The 16,442-nt window shown below is 35.9% G+C and overlaps 1 long non-coding RNA gene across 1 annotated transcript; it reads right to left on the bottom strand.

The window, feature by feature from the left end:
• Positions 1-7,456: 7,456 nt before the first annotated feature.
• On the bottom strand, positions 7,457-13,135 carry LOC107706857 (uncharacterized). Its single transcript, XR_001636190.1, has 3 exons — positions 13,126-13,135; positions 7,659-7,662; positions 7,457-7,528 (listed from the first exon to the last, which is right to left on the bottom strand). It is a non-coding gene; the product is annotated as an uncharacterized LOC107706857 (long non-coding RNA).
• Positions 13,136-16,442: the final 3,307 nt, after the last annotated feature.

The raw sequence follows: 16,442 nt of genomic DNA, 5'->3' as shown, positions 1-16,442 counted from the left end.
TCTTGAGAAAAGCAGCAGAAATGTTATTAGAAAACGTTTATGCTACATGAAAACCAGGAGTCAAGAGCATTAAAAAACACACACTAATAAACACTTATTAATAAAAAAATAAACACTGCCTTTAAATTAATCACTCTGACAAAGAGACACTCTCAACCAATCAGCTTTCACTCATTATGACATCATGGAATTTGGAATTCCTGGTCACACAGAGTCAGTTAAGAAATGAAGAACTAGGACTTCAAGTAAGTGGAAAGTGTGAACAAACATTTCTACAATATCAAATCAAGTCTTCTGCAGACATGTCATCATCTATAGAAAGCAGAGACCATGACAGATGACAGAAGAGTCGCCGACAAGTAAGATTTTAAAGGAAAGCAAAAATTATATATACTTTAGTTAACCTATGAGAAAAGTAAAAAGCATAGTTATATGTATAGTTGCCAGATAAGTTATATGTTATTTTCAAAGTGAATCACATTTACATTAACACACACATCAACGTGTAAAACAACATCTCTGCAATATCAACTCAATCCTTCTGCAAGCATGTCATTGTCTTCAGAAAGAGGAGACCATGACAGATGACAAGTCACCCAAAAATAAGATTTTAAATGAAAGCAAAAAACAAAACAAAACAAAAAACAGTTAAATAAGATTATTTTAAGCATAGGTATAAGTATGCTTGTCAGAAAAGTAATTTTCTTACAAATTTAAATGAATTCTTAAATTAGTAAGCACATTTACATTAATGCCAGGGAAGCAGGGAGGCTCTGCCTCATTGTTTTAGTTAAGTTTTAAGAAAGTTTAAGTACAGTTGCCAGATAAGTTATATGTTACTGTCAAAGTGAATCCTTAAATTTGTAAATCACATTTGCATTTATGCACACACACCAGCGTATGAAACAACGTCTTTACAATATCAAGTCAAGACTTTTGCAGGTATGTGATTATCTTCAGAAAGAAGAGGCCACGACAGATGACAGAAAAGTCACCAACAAGTAAGATTTTAAATAACTAAAGATTCAAGTGTGCCGCAGCACTCTGGCTGGAACCGCGAGCCATGGACCAAGAGCACAACTCTGCGCATTGCACATCTTGGCCACCTGGAAAATTTGGGCAAGGCTGTCAATTCACCCTAAGGGAAAAACTTGGAGTTAGGACTAGGGTGTGTCCTGTAAGGTCGTGGTGGGTGGGACACAGGGCGCACCCTAGGCTGCCAAAAAAACGACAAATAATTTTTTGGAAAAGAAAATCCAAACCAATTTTCTAACAAAAATGAATTTGAAGTCAATTAAGCAATTTGTACAAAAAAATATGAATTTGAAGTCAATTAAGCAATTTGTACAAAAAACTTTATCAAACAACAAAGCAAAAAAAAAAAAAAACTGTGGCACATTGGCCTTTTGTCGGATTGGTTCCTAGTTTCGGTGAAGAACTCTGGGCGGGACAGGCCAGCTATGTGCCCATTGTGCAGTCTCTCATTGTCTGCATCCAGGAAACCTGTAAGTACCTGTGCAATTAGGGAGAGGCCACCCTTACAGGCCAAGGAAGCAGGGAAGCTCTGCCGCAGCCCTCTGGGTGGGATGGCGAGCCATTGACCAAGAGCGCAACTCTGTTCATTGCACATCTTGGCCACCTGGAAAAATTGGGCGAGGCTGTCAGTTCACCTCAGGGGAAACACTTGGAGTTAGGATTAGAGTGTGTCCTGTAAGGTCGTGGTGGGTGGGACACAGGGCGCACCCTAGGTTGCCAAAAAATGACAAAAATTATTTTTTGGAAAAGAAAATCCCAACCAATTTGCTTACAAATATGAATTTGAAATCAATTAAGCAATTTGTACAAAAAAATATGAATTTGAAGTCAATTAAGCAATTTGTACAAAAAACTTTATCAAACAACAAAACAAAACAAAATAAAATAAAAATATCGATACTAAGGTGTGTTTTTTGCCTGTGATTGTTAATTAAAAAAAAAAAAAATTAATATGCATTGAATTGGACGAATAACCTGTGTAAGCGAATAATTGTGTAAAATAGAAATATTTTCCTGCTCATCTGAACACATGCAATTATTGACAGAACCAATCAATCACAGAGAGCGTTCACTCACTGCTGACAGTGCAAACAGGGCTGTGTTTCCCAAAAGTATTATAAGAAACCACTGATGCTATTGAGAATGGCAGCCCAGAACAATGCTTATCAGAGGACAGAAAAAACATATACTGTATGTTTGAGTTATTTCACAATAAACCAATCGAAATCATAGCCTAGTGTGTGCAATTGCATTTATTTAAATTGAACATTAAAAGTTCATATTGATCATGTTCTATTCTGTAATGTTAATATAAATCATACACTGTCAGAATAAAAAGGTTGGATTTTATTCTTGCAACAGCCTTTCACTGGCAGTCCCTTATGAAAATGAACCATGGTTTTACTAAAGTGACAGTAGTTCAACTTTATTATTTGTAGATTCCCATGGTTACCACTACAGTAGACATCTTTTTAACCATGTGTATACAAAAATATAACCTAATAAGTTCAAATTAAGGTGTATTGAATGTTAAAATGTGTTTCAAATATAAAGTTAAGTGGGTTCCTCTTAGTAATTTAATAATTATAATTTAATACATTTCATAATTTAAAAGTTCAGTTATGAAGTATCGTATCGGTATCGATATCAATATCGACGATACTGGTCTTTAAAAGTATCGGTATCGTATCGAAAACAAAATAAGTGGTATCGCCCATCCTTAGCTTTAAAAAAAATAAATAAAAAAACACTTCTTCCACGCACACACTAATGGTGGTTGACAAAATAAGGTTTCCGCCACCTATTGCACTGTAGTGGAATCTTTCTCTCTCATATCCTGCATAAATAAAAAATCACGTTTAAAGGGATAGATCACCCAAAAATGAAAATTACCCCATGATTTACTCACCCTCAAGCCATCCTTTGTATATATGACTTCCTTCTTTCAGACGAATACAACTTGAGTAATATTTTAAAAATGTCCTGACTCTTCCGAGCTTTATAATGGTGAGTGAATGGTGGTCAAGACTTTGAAGCAAAATAAAGTGCATCCATCCATCATAAAAGAAAATGCTCCACACGGCTCTGGGGGTTAATAAAGGCCTTCTGAAGTGAATCGATGTGTTTGTGTAAGAAAAATATCCATATTTAAAACTTTATAAATCGTAATCTCTAGCTTCCGCTAACTGTCCTACATGTTCACTTGAGAGTGGCATTCCAGCGGATGAAGTAGTACGTAGACGTAGCGTAAGCTCCAGTGAGAATATGCTAGTCTCGCGAGAACTAAGTTTTGTTTCCAGCAAAGGAAAACCAGTCTCACACCTATGGCTTGAGGGTGAGTAAATCATGTGGGATTTTCATTTTTGGGTGAACTATCCATTCAGCTGAATAGAAAATTATTAAAAGCCATCTTAATACATGAGATGGGGAAACAGCCTGTGTGTATTTTACCCTTTGTAATAGAAAATGGTAAATAATAAACAAATAATGATGTTCCTTTAAAGGGGTCATATGATGCTGCTAAAAAGAACATTTGAGGGGAAGCCCCGGCTTAGCGTGCGCTGAGGCCTGTATAGAGTGAGCTGAGGCGGGCTGGACTCCGCTTTGTCCATGGTGAAAGTTGATGTAGTTTCGCTTTCACAACGAAGCACACAGCGTCTTCACGACATGGCTGCAGCGTCAACAATACTACAGCGAGAATAAAAGCAACGCCTTCTTTCTTTGCGTGAACATTTGGGCGGCGTTATGCAAATCTTCCCAGATCGTGACGTAGGTATGTGGGGGCGTGTTAGAACGAGCCGTTTTAGTTGGGCGTGGTTAACTCTTAATTTTATAAAGAATATCTCTTTGGTTTTGAGACTTTAGTCTTTGCAACTTTACAGATCTTCTTTATGCACCAAGAGCTTGTAACACTCCAAAGAAAAAGGAAAAATTTAAATCGCATCATATGACCCCTTTAATCTGTACCTCTACTGATCTCATTAGCCACCATGAAGACTGGAATTATATGAAGTCTATAGGAGTGCAAAGATCCATATAGGACAAAGATTGCCATCTGCTGGTGATTCAGTACATAAACAGAGTACTATTATTGTGTGACTTGATTTCATTTCCTGAATGGTGCATATTTTCCACAAAACGTTTCTATAGACTTCTGTCACATTATGTCACATCATACAGTACCAACTGCTTTGATTCAGCATCAAAGCCATCCAGCACAAGTGGCTTCCTCTTAGAGACACGTAATGGACTATTTCAAGGAAACTCTAGGAAAGCCCAATCTGATTTCATGACACTATTTCAGTGTTGCATTTCCATACGGACATGGATCCTGGCATGAAATGATGGTTCTTGAAATCTATGAAGTTCTCCCAATGTAAACGGTCCGTGTACGTTTTGATCATTTCATCTCCTATTTGGAATGCAATAACGAGAAATGGAAAAACGGCTCGTTTATTCGTTTTTCCGTTTAGTTTAACAAACGGAAAATTAGATTTTGGCTCGATTTCTCATTTTTCGTTTGGGGTTTAAAATTCGGTTTATGGCTTCAATATTTCATTCGCACGTGTGGGCGCCGCTGAAACGCTCCTTTCATCTGATTGGTCGAATCGCTCCGCCTTCAGTACGGTCTTTTCATTCTTTCAGGCAGAATAAGAGTCAGTACGAGTGCGGCACTATAATGTCTGAAACCACCACTCACTGTTAATTACGCATAATATTTTAATCAGATTTTGCTGGGCACATAATTCGTGCTGCTGCGACTTGCAAGTGACCCCTTTAATGCGAGTTACAGTATGCTGACAGATTATTTCTAGGTAGCCTAGTATTGTATGAATATTGTCCCATTGATAAATACAGTGCAAATAGTTCCGTCTCTTTGGATAAAAGTGAAGTGGAAATATAAATCAATAATAGACTGAACAGTTCCATGATAATATGTCCGTAACATTTACCAGTCTCGTCTTTTATTTAAGTCAAAAGGCAGGTAGGTGTGTGTGACATTAATAAATAATTAGAAATAAAGTTTAAATTTATGAATGTATACAAGCATGTGTAGCCAACTCAGTTCAAAAGAAAAGAATGAGATAGAAAAGAGAGAAGGTAGAATCAGTGAACGCACCTTAATACTGACAAAAAAATAACAGGGTTAAGGGCAAATAAAATCCCTATTTTTCATGCCTTAGAATTTTATTAGTTTTATTACATACTAAATTGGTTGATGTTTCTCTTCTTAGTCTTCTTTGTTGGGCTTGAGAAAGCCTACATATATTTAAACATTATTATTATTATTTATTATGAGAGTAATTGACACCGACTAGAACTTTAATGTTTCACCAAATTCAGCTCAGACCTTCAGACTCGTCTGACTCGTGTTGCTGTATCTTTTCTAATTGGTCGGACTTACCTTCCCAAAAAATCCTATTGACTTTTGTTATCTGAGCAATGAAGGCATTAATACTTAATGTCCACTAGAGGGGGCGACAGGATAAAAAGAAATTAAGTCTACTTTTTTCTTGTTTACATCAGTTTAAATGACAAATAAATACATGAATTTCATGTGTACTGCCATGAATATGCCATATCTGTGTACAAGAACAAGCTTCACACTTCAAGCTGTACAACTACTTAAAACTTCCCATTCTGGCTTTTTCAAACTATCTCCAAGTTTCTTTTAAGATATTGTTTATTCACACTGGTTTATGCATTTAATGTTTGTCCATCTGGAACTTTTATTTTTCATGAGCTCTATATTTTAAGATGTACTAGGTGTTGATAAATCACATGCAATGAATGTAAAGAGCTAATGTCAGGGCTCTCAGTCCTGCTCCTGGAGGGCCAGTGTCCTGCAAAGTTTAGCTACCCCAAATAAACACACCTAAGCTAAGCAAGGTCTTCAGGATCAGTAGCAATGTCCAAGCAAGTGTGTTGGAACTGGTTGGAGCTGAACTCCGCAGAACATGGTTCTTCAGGTTCAGGACTGGGTTTTATGTAAAATATCTATAAGTATTATAAATCTATAAATGAATTTGCACAGTTGGGTGTCTACATGCAGAGGTGTACGTCAGTAAGTACAATGGAAAATGTAATCTGTAAAAACTTTATTCAATCTTCACAAAACATGCAAACAAAACTGCAATGTTTTAGAAAACTATCACATTTGCACATACCCTGCTTGAACCTTACTAACTGAACAAATTTTACTGCAGGAAGTGGAAAAAAATGCAAACTGTTCTACACAGAATTACACAAAACTCTTAGTGGCTTCAAGAACATTAGAACATTAGACATTAGTCTCGTCTCGTCTGGATTTTTCAAGAATACGTTATGTGGGGAGATTTTTTTGGTCATCTTCTCTTATGGGTAGGTTTAGGTATAGAAACATTACCTACCCATAACAGGGTTACATTAGGGTTAGGGTTAGGATACAGGATACAATGTGATGGCCACACTCATTCATCATAGACTAGCATTTAAAAACTGGAACCTGCTTTTTTTGATGATCTTTTTTGATACCTGAGTACACAAAGTGTGTAAAATGACCCTCCCTACAAACAAAAAGCAAGTAAGAACAGAAGTCTACATATAGGCTAACTTTTTTTTTTACTTCTATTTTCTTTTATGATTTGTCACATTCACTTCAATTGCGTTATTGTAACCCCAATTTTTTCAAGAAATGTTTTGAAGTAAGGAGGGATAAAATCTCCCCACATAACGTATTCTTGAAAAATCCAGACGAGACGAGACTGGTAAATGTTATTATCATTGAACTGTTCAGTCTATTATTGATTTTTATTTCCACTTCACTTTTATCCAGAGACGGAACTATTTGCACTGTATTTATCAATGGGACAATATTCATACAATACTAATAGGCTACCTAGAAATAATCTACATCAAGGGGCTCAAACAGATGCTATGACACCTTGTATGGAGAAACTGCCCACAGCTTATTTTTCTTGTTGAAAAGAAACACAGCTCACTTGGTTTCATCCTGAGAACAGACTCTGATTGGTATCTTACCAAAACTTTTTACAACTACGCGCCAACATCATTGAGGATCTCCAACCAATCAGAACCCTTGCTATCTGTCAAACAGATGTGTGTAAATTCACACTGCTCCAGCCACCATAAACCACCAAAGCAGAGTCCTATAATTTCAACAGTCCTCCTCAGGCTTTCATCAAGAAGATGGTATTTGCTGCAGAAACAATGTAAATTTCATGTAAATCCTAACCAGCTCCACATGTACCTTAAACATGAAATATCTTCTAAATTGCTGTAATTGCGGCAGCCAGCAGTTCCATGTATAGCGTGGAAAGACAAATATGTGTCGCATCCAGTCAAGGCTTTGTTATTAGCTGAAGTTGTTAGCCCTCATGCACTATTCCTGTCTCCATTGCTAGCCTTTGAAAAATAGCTGTATCCACTTTATTTTGCAATGTGGAAGTGAGCAATTTTCTTTGAATGTGCAAGACTTTTGATTCATTAGACACTATAGGTAGGCTAAATAAACGGAAGAATAACTATAAGACAGGAGCACAATCTAAGTGGAGCAGGCTTTTTTTTTTATGAAGATATAATCCAACATTCCAAATACAGGAACATGGGAAAAACCAAGGAACAAAACTCAGAAGATTTCTGAGGCCCCCTAGTGGCCCTGAACCCATGTTTGAAAACCACCAACTGAATCACACCTGGTTCAAACACAGGGGCATTATCCAGTTCTCTCCCTCCCTTCATTCTGTGTTTTTTCCTTGTCAGCATGCTCAGTGATTTCTAACCAGGGATACGTGTAGCCAATGGGTACTTGGAAAGATTTTAATTTGGTTTTGTTATGAATTAAAAATAAGCATATTAAGGCTTGAATGTATATTGGTAACAATTTAAAACAAGGCTCCATTTGTTAACATTAGTTAAATGCATTAGTTAACACAAAAATAACATGAAAACTAAAAAATAGTTCTAAAGCATTAGTTAATGTTAATTTCAACACTTACTAATACATTATTAAAATCTAAAGTTGTATCTGTTAATATTACTTGATGGACTTGAGCTAACAATAACAAAGAACAGCTGTTTTTATCTAACATTAAATATTGTAACAAATGATTGCTCATTGTTAGTTAATGTTAATTAACTAACCTTTACTAATGGGACCCAATTGTAAAATGTTACCAGTTTATCTTGTTATTAAAATAAACTGCAGTTTAAAGGGGACATAACACACACACAGTTTCACCCAATCTCATGTTAATCTTGAGTACCTATAGAGTGGTACTGCATCCTTCATATCTCCAAAAAGTCTTTAGTTTTATCATATTTATAAAAGAAAGCTACAGCTTTACAATTCTCTCCGGAAAAAGCCGAGCTCCTGGAGGCGTGCCGTGGGCGGAGCTAAAGATTGACGAGCACTTGAGCTCTGATTGCCAACAAAACACAGACATTTGATGCAGTTTCACTTACTATCTGCAGTTCTGAATCATGACCGGGATCTTTTATAGCTGGGACCGCTCCATCTTTCAGTATCAAACGATGTGCAAATCCAGCATTGAACTGGGCCTTGTTTATACAACGTTAATCAACAAACACACTTGTGAAACTCCATTGCTGCCCCGGAAAAACAAACTGCATCCACTGTTTACATAAGGCTGGGTTCTTTAGGAAGCTGAACAAAGTTATATTTCCCGACATAATTTAACTAAAATTAAAATAAATAACAAATACAAATAATACAAATCAAATGACAGTAGTTTATCAGTAATCCTGAAAAATAACACTCCCAAACTTACATGCTAAAAAACAACAACTTACTTACACATAGTAAGAAATGGTTATAAAACTGAAACAGAAGTGAAACAAGTAGTAGGAAAGAGGAGAAATAAAAAGCGATACTTATCTATCTATATCTATCTATATCTATCTATATATATATTTCGCACTAACATATGTAATTTGCTTCCATCTGAAAAGAAACTGCTATACTTCATGATTTGTTTTTCCCTACTGTGTTGATTGTTGTTAGTTTAAAGTGAGTTATTTTAACATTTGTGACCCTGGACCACAAAACCAGCCATAAGGGTCAATTTTTTGGCCGAGATACAATTATTTGAAAATCTGGAATCTGAGGGAGCTAAAAAATCTAAATATTGAGAAAATCGCCTTTAAAGTTGTCCAAATTAAGTTCTTAGCAATGCATATTACTAATCAAAAATTTAGTTTTAATATATTAACAGTAGGAAATTTACAAAATATTTTCATGGAACATGATCTTTACTTAATATCCTAATGATTTTTGGCATAAAAGAAAAATCAATCATTTTGGCCCATACAATGTATTTTTGGCTATTGCTACAAATATTCCCCTGCGACTTAAGACTGGTTTTGTGGTCCAGGGTCACATTTAATAATGATAACATTGATAAATCAAATGATATCAAGTATAATATGAGTTAGAAGATGTTTAAAACAATATTTTTGTCCATACATTAAAAGTCAATGGGATTCAAAACAACAGAATATCTTATTTCATGTTCCACAGGTAAAATATAGTCGTACAGGTTTGGAACGACAAACAGGTGAGTAAATGATGACAGAATTTTCATATTTGGGTGAACTATCCCTTTAGCATGCACCTTAAGCTCTTTGCATCATCTGAGCTTGGAGAGACAGTTTGGCATTGCACAAGAGATGTTTACAGTCCGTCCTGTTGCTTTTGCAGCAGACCAGATCTAGCTGTGGAGAGCACCAGATGCAGGATGTTACTCTGTAGCCTTGGTCACCCTCCATTTCACCAAGGGTTTTTTTTCTTTTCCTCCCAACGCCCCAGAATTAAAAGGTGAGTTTTTATAGTGTCCATAAATGAATTTACAAGCTTTCTTCCAAGCTGTATTTGGCAAGCATTATGTAAAGCTTAAAGCTCCATTATGATGAACAGCTGACTTTTTCTCATGTATCATTTAAAGTGGGGACAGTATTTAAGAGGCAGGCCGAGGACAGCAGAGGCCAGTCTGAACTTAGCCACCTCAGATGAGAGGAAGGAGGCGCAGGGAGAGGGGGAGGAGAGATGCTTGTCGAATGAACAGATTTGTTGTGGGTTCCTCAGACAGAGGGAATGGCAAAGAGAGAGAGGGAAAGGAAAAAAGCACACAAAGAATTGAAAAAAGCTATCTGTGATGGTTCCCGGGAGACATGAAAGAAAACAAGCAGGAGCCAAGTTTTCATCAGCAGGTTGTTGGTCTGCCATGTGTAGTTGCAAGCCAAAGACAAACTGGATCTTTCTTCTTATCCGCCATCAGCCACAAACTCACCTGATGTTTAGCTGGAAGAGTTTGAGGGTTTGCAAAAAAAAAAAAGTTGCTGAAAGCTCATATACTCCCATAATTAATCACCTGTTCTCTACATCTTCCAAGTAAAAGCCATTCTGTGGATTTCACAAGAAAATGCCATTTTAAAAACAGTTTTAAAATTCACAGTTTTGCATTATATAAGAATAATTGAGATTGAAATTTTGTGACAAATTTGGGTTGCTCTCTGTCAGATAGATTTTGCTGGATACAAACAAGTGCGTAATGAATCTTCTAATTCACACAGGTGGGGTATTTTTCTTGCAGCAACAGTTTTGGGTCTGAGGAGCCTCTTGTTTGAGGACATGAAACATTAATTTCCACATGAGCTGGACTTTGTATGGATTTTACAGAAGCACACTATTAGTCATTTTGATCTGAGAGCTTAAATCAAAACAGGGCTGTATTGTACAAGCGTAATGAGGCATTTGAAGCAATGAGGCAAGTGAAAAATCTGAATATAAATATACTCGAAAGAACCTATGATTAATAATGAATTATATAGTCAAATATAATGGAATACAATTAATTAAATGTCAAACCCTGCTGACAACTAATTTAACTTCCTCAATGCAAATGATTTCTGAATGAAACAGGATTTGATTCATGAATATTTGATTCATATTACGCAGCGCCTGAAAATAGTCCCAGCTAGGTAACTTCCAATAAGTCTATTTTCAGGCGCTGCGTAATATCATTGCGCCTGCTGCACGCATGGTACGGCAGCAAAGTTCCTTGATTATTATGCCGGAATGAGAGTATAGTTCCTAGCCATATCGGCCTAGAAAATCGCAACTTTTAATTTTCTGTCGGTCTTAGTACACGATGTAACTACAGAAGAGTCAAGTTTTAAATAGGAAAAATATAGAAACTCTTTGGTCATTTTTGAGCGAGATGCTAACGGTCTAATCAGATTCAATTATCTATTATAAGCTAAGCTAAAAGTGCTACCGCCAGAGCCGGAGATCGGCTGAATGGATTCGAAAACGGTAAAACTCAACTGTTTAACTCTAGGGGAATTGGAAAATGAGCCTATTTTCAAAAATAGTGGAGTGTTCCTTTAAGTCGCTGGGGTATATTTGTAGCAATAGCCAAAAATAAAGTGTATGTGTCAAAATTATTGATTTTTCTTTTATGCCAAAAATCTTTAGGACATTCAGTAAAGATCATGTTCCATGAAGATATTTTGTAAATGTCCTACTGTAAATATATCAAAACTTAAATTTTGATTATGCATTGCTAAGAACTTCATTTGGACAACTTTAAAGGCAGTTTTCTCAATATTTAGATTTTTTTGACCCCTCAGATTCCAGATTTTCAAATAGTTGTATCTCTGCCAAATATTGTCCTATCCTAACAAACCATACATCAATGGAAAGCATATTTATTCAGCTTTCAGATGATTTATAAATCTCAATTTCGAAAAATTGACCCTTATGACTTGGTTTTGTGGTCCAGGGTCACACACACACACACACACACACACACACACACACACACACATCAGTCTTCACTTCATACACCATAATGACAAAACAAAAACAGATTTGTGATTACTTTGCAGATTTATTAAAAAGGAAAAACTTATATAATTACATTGCATAAGTATCCATACCCTTAACTCAGTAAAGAAACACCTTTGGAAGTGATTACAGCCTTAAGTGTTTTGGGTATAATACGGCAAGCTCCGCACATCTGCTTCTGGCAGGCCAGTAATGATGTTCGTTTGAGGATGGGGATCAGAGTTTCGGGACAGAAGCAGCCGAAAATAGACTTTGTCACCATTTTTTTTTGATGTGGTGCCTGCTGCAGGTAGTTGGAGAGAAGCAGATAACACGATTGGCTATTTTCCCAATCAATTCCATCAGATTGATGTTTGCGGGAAAGGAAAGTCATTCGACAGGAAGTGCATTTTTACATTTTGATTAAAGATTATTAAGACTAACAATATGAAGTGAAAACTAATGAATCGTGCACAATAAGACCAGTATAAAAGCTAGTAAACACTGTCCATTTTTGATGCTTGACGTAGCCTACCCATTCAGTATTACTGTACACCCACTTCATCCTTCCTGTGAAACACTACCTTTTTAACGTTTTGGCATATTTTTTGCACAGCTACCGCATACCATAAGGTTTAGAAAAGGGTACGATGACTTGTTATTCTTTGTACTGCATTAGCAGGATTCTGCCTCTACAGCTGGAAGTCTGTAGAGGAACAGCTGCATCTGTCTAATAGATCAAAACATTTATGGCATCATATTTCCCTGTGATATCTGCATACTTCTCCCAAATCTGCTGAATTTGGTAGCAGTGAGAGTCTGTCTGCCTGCTCGCCCCACCCTCTCCCAAATGAGTGCACGAGGCGGAGCCTGTAACTTTCACAGGGTTCATCGGTTTCATTCGCTCCATTGCAGATCCGAGGGCCCCTCTCGTAAGATCATTTACATACTGTTTATGTAGACGGGTATCAGCTGGGCCAAAGTCAACGTTTTCTTATCAAGATATAATTGTAACCAGTTTTCATATCAAGGAAGTGGTCTTAAAATTTCAATGCTTAAGTGAAACTGTAAACGGGGCATCAAAAGGAACAGGGATGAGAAAGTATAATTACTATCAGCTCTGTTTCTGTGTAAAGAGAGCGAGAGAGAGAGAGAGAGAGAGAGGAGAGAAAACAAGAGAAGGGCATGGGTTGACAGAGAAAAAAGGAGGGAACATGGGACTGATTAAGATTTCTGATTAACACACTTGAAGAAAAACAAACTTTGAAGGAAAATGGTTTTTAGCTTTATTCAACAATACAAAATACATCAGCAAGCAGTCTGATTAAAAAATATAAATACAACATTAATTTAAGTCAACAAAGGTGGTGGTATTGTTTATACTTCTATAAAACACATATACTTCATTTTTTTTTTTTATCCTTTAACCAGGACGATCCCAATGAGATATCCTTATGATGAGTAGCGATACTGAATATTTGATTGGCAACAGATTTACCAAGCTGTCATTCAAACAGTATACAGTATATACAAATTTAGGGAAAACAGCCTCAGCTGGATATAGGCAGTCGGCTTAATATAATGGCGCAACAGGCAGCTCTCTTTTAACACAGACTTTTAAGAAGGGATGGATGTTTGCTTCAAGTGATAGGCCAGGTAAGTGAAATTATATTATCTTGCTGTATGTGTGTCGTTTTCTTTACGTTTTCTGACTAAAAGCAACCAAAAAGCCATTTTAAAGTGGTTAAGCAAATAATAATAATAATAATAATAATAATCGGCAGGGATCCCAGACCAATACAATTAGTGTGCCTCCTCTATTTTAAAACCCACGAGCCGCCACTGCTTCCAGGGAGACCTGGTCAAGATGGCAGCACACAAAATTTCCCAAAACAACAAAATAAGGACAGAACTAATTAGTAATAATAATAAAAATAATAATAATTAAGTTTCTGGTTGTATTTGTTTTTGCTTGCAGGCCGAAGACCAAAATTATTTCAACGCTCAACCTGTACTGATGATGTCTCTTTCAACAACTAGTCTTGATCCGAAACATTTGTTGCTGATGGGTGTTATTTGAGAGCTTGGGGTTTGGGGTCGGCAAAGATCTTTGAAAGTTTTTTAAAGAAGGTCCTTATGCTAACAAAGGCTGCATTTATTTGATTAAAAAAAGGAACACTGTGAATAATAAAATAAAAATATTTTAATAATAAGAAAAAATACTTTTCTACTATATTTTAAAATGTCATTTATTCCTATGACGGCAAAGCTGATTTTCAGCAGCCATTACCCCAGTCTTTAGTGTCACATGATCCTTCAGAAACCATTCTAATATGCTGAGTTGGTACCTAAGAAACATTTCTTATTATCAAAGTTTATCCAAAAAAAAAAAAAAAAGTTGTACTGCTTAATATTTTTGTGGCTACATTTTTTCAGGATTATTTTATGAATAGAAAGTTCAAACGGACCGCATTTATTTAAAATTGAAATCTGTGTGACACCATAAATGAATTTACTGTCACTTTTGATCAATTTAATGCACCCTTGCTGAATAAAAGCATTAATTTCTTAAAATATTACTGACCCCAAACTTTTGAACAGTGCTGTAGCTTTGCAATGAGGCACAAAATGACAAGTTTAAATAACAAAGTTTATATATATAAAAAAAACTGTATAAAAAGGCTATGTACAGCTTATTTCAAATGATAAATAAAGTGTTTCTGAAATACAGTTGCCATTAAATGTACTGTATATGAAGTGTTAACAATAGGTGCAAATACATATTTACATTATTCTCATTAAATCTAGCACCATAACTTTAGCACATCTGATAAAAAAAAAATCAGAGGTCTGCAAAGACATATTAACACAATAAGAGATGCAGTCTAAGACAAAATTAAAAAATAATATTTTACAGAACAGAGCTTAACAGAAAATACCATTTCAATAAATGAAGTCATGTTGACCATGCTGAATCTATTGGGGAAAAGGAAAAAATAGCTCTTTATATCCCCTCCTGCATGTCCAGATTACTGCAGAGTACTGCCTGGTAGATTCCGTAAGTGCTTGTGTGATGCAGTTTAAAAAGTGAAATCTACACAATGCAATACAATGCAATATTGTGCCACTGTTATGCGTGCACCGTAGAGACTATACTGCTGAAATCATAATAAATGTATGTACAAATGATAAAAATCGCCATCAATGACAGCTTTCTAAATAAAAACACATTTCAAAAACATTTTAAGGTGAACTTACACATCAGACATGTTTCCATGTTAATCCGCCTCAACATTTCACGAGGGTACAGCATGATTAGCCATCTCACTAAGTGTTCTTTCTGGGGTTGCAAAATGCAGAGCTTTTTCCTAAGCAACATTCCATGATTTCTAAGCCCCAAACACATGTCTGTAGGCTTTAAGCATGTGGAAACCTTCCAAAAAGGAAGACCCAAAGCAAAGCATTACCAAGAATGCCAGTAAGTGTATTCAAACCAGTGAAGTAACTGTAGTGTCCCAGCCCAGTTCAAGAAGAGCTAGCTTAACATTTAAACTGAAGCACCAAAAGTCAACCTCCAGGGTTAATAGAAATGACATCACAGAAAACAGGCTGCTTGAAGTAAAATAAATTGATTGCATTGATTTAAATGGATAGCCCACCCAAAAATGAAAATTCTGATGTACTCATCCTCATGTCGTTCCAAACTTGTATGCTTTTTTTTTTTTATTCTGCAGAAGACAAAACAAGATATTTTGAAAAATGTTGGTAACCAAACAGTTTCACTTCCCATTGACTTCCATTGTATTTTTAGTCCATGCAATGGAAGTCAATGGAAACCGAAATGGTTTGGTTACCAACGTTTTTCAGAATATCTCATTTTGTGTTCTGCAGGATAAAAAAGTCATACAAGTTTAGAACGACACAAGGATGAGTAAATGATGACAGACTTTCTTCTGTGGGACACAAAAGAAGATATTTAGAATGTTTTAGCAGTTTCTGTGTGTACAATTAAGGTCAATGGGTTCCAAAACTTTCAAACTCCCAAAAAAGGACATAAAGGAGGTGTGAAATTATTCCATACAACTTTCCTGACTTTCCTAATGTACACAAAAACACCTGAAGAGTTTTACAATATATCTTCTTTTGTCTTCCACAGATGAAAGAAAGCCATACAAGTTTGCAACGACATGAGTGTAAAAATCACAGAATTTTCATTTTTGGGTGAACTAGCCCACTAGTTTGGGTGAACTTAAGTATGGCACTACAGACAATTTGCAATGTTAGTCTTGCCAACAAAGCCTGATGGGAGTTTTGGCAATTGTGCCTTGTGTTCTCTGAGTACAGTTACAGTTGAATACTGTAAGCACCAATCATGTCTTGACAGATCACAGTAGATTCCCTCTCAGGAAATAAACCATTGGGTTTATACACAAAACAATATAATTATCAATACGTGGTATAAACATTGAAAAATAAGTTATGTACATGTCTTTAAAAAAATTGCTGCCTTGCAACCCATGGTCCTATATGACCCATATATATATAAAAAAAAAAAAAGAAA

The sequence above is a fragment of the Sinocyclocheilus rhinocerous genome, unplaced genomic scaffold (assembly GCF_001515625.1).
Source record: "Sinocyclocheilus rhinocerous isolate Xijiao unplaced genomic scaffold, SAMN03320098_v1.1 scaffold6166, whole genome shotgun sequence".
NCBI classification, from domain to species: Eukaryota; Metazoa; Chordata; class Actinopteri; order Cypriniformes; family Cyprinidae; genus Sinocyclocheilus; species Sinocyclocheilus rhinocerous.
This window is presented reverse-complemented; position numbering and strand designations above follow the sequence as displayed.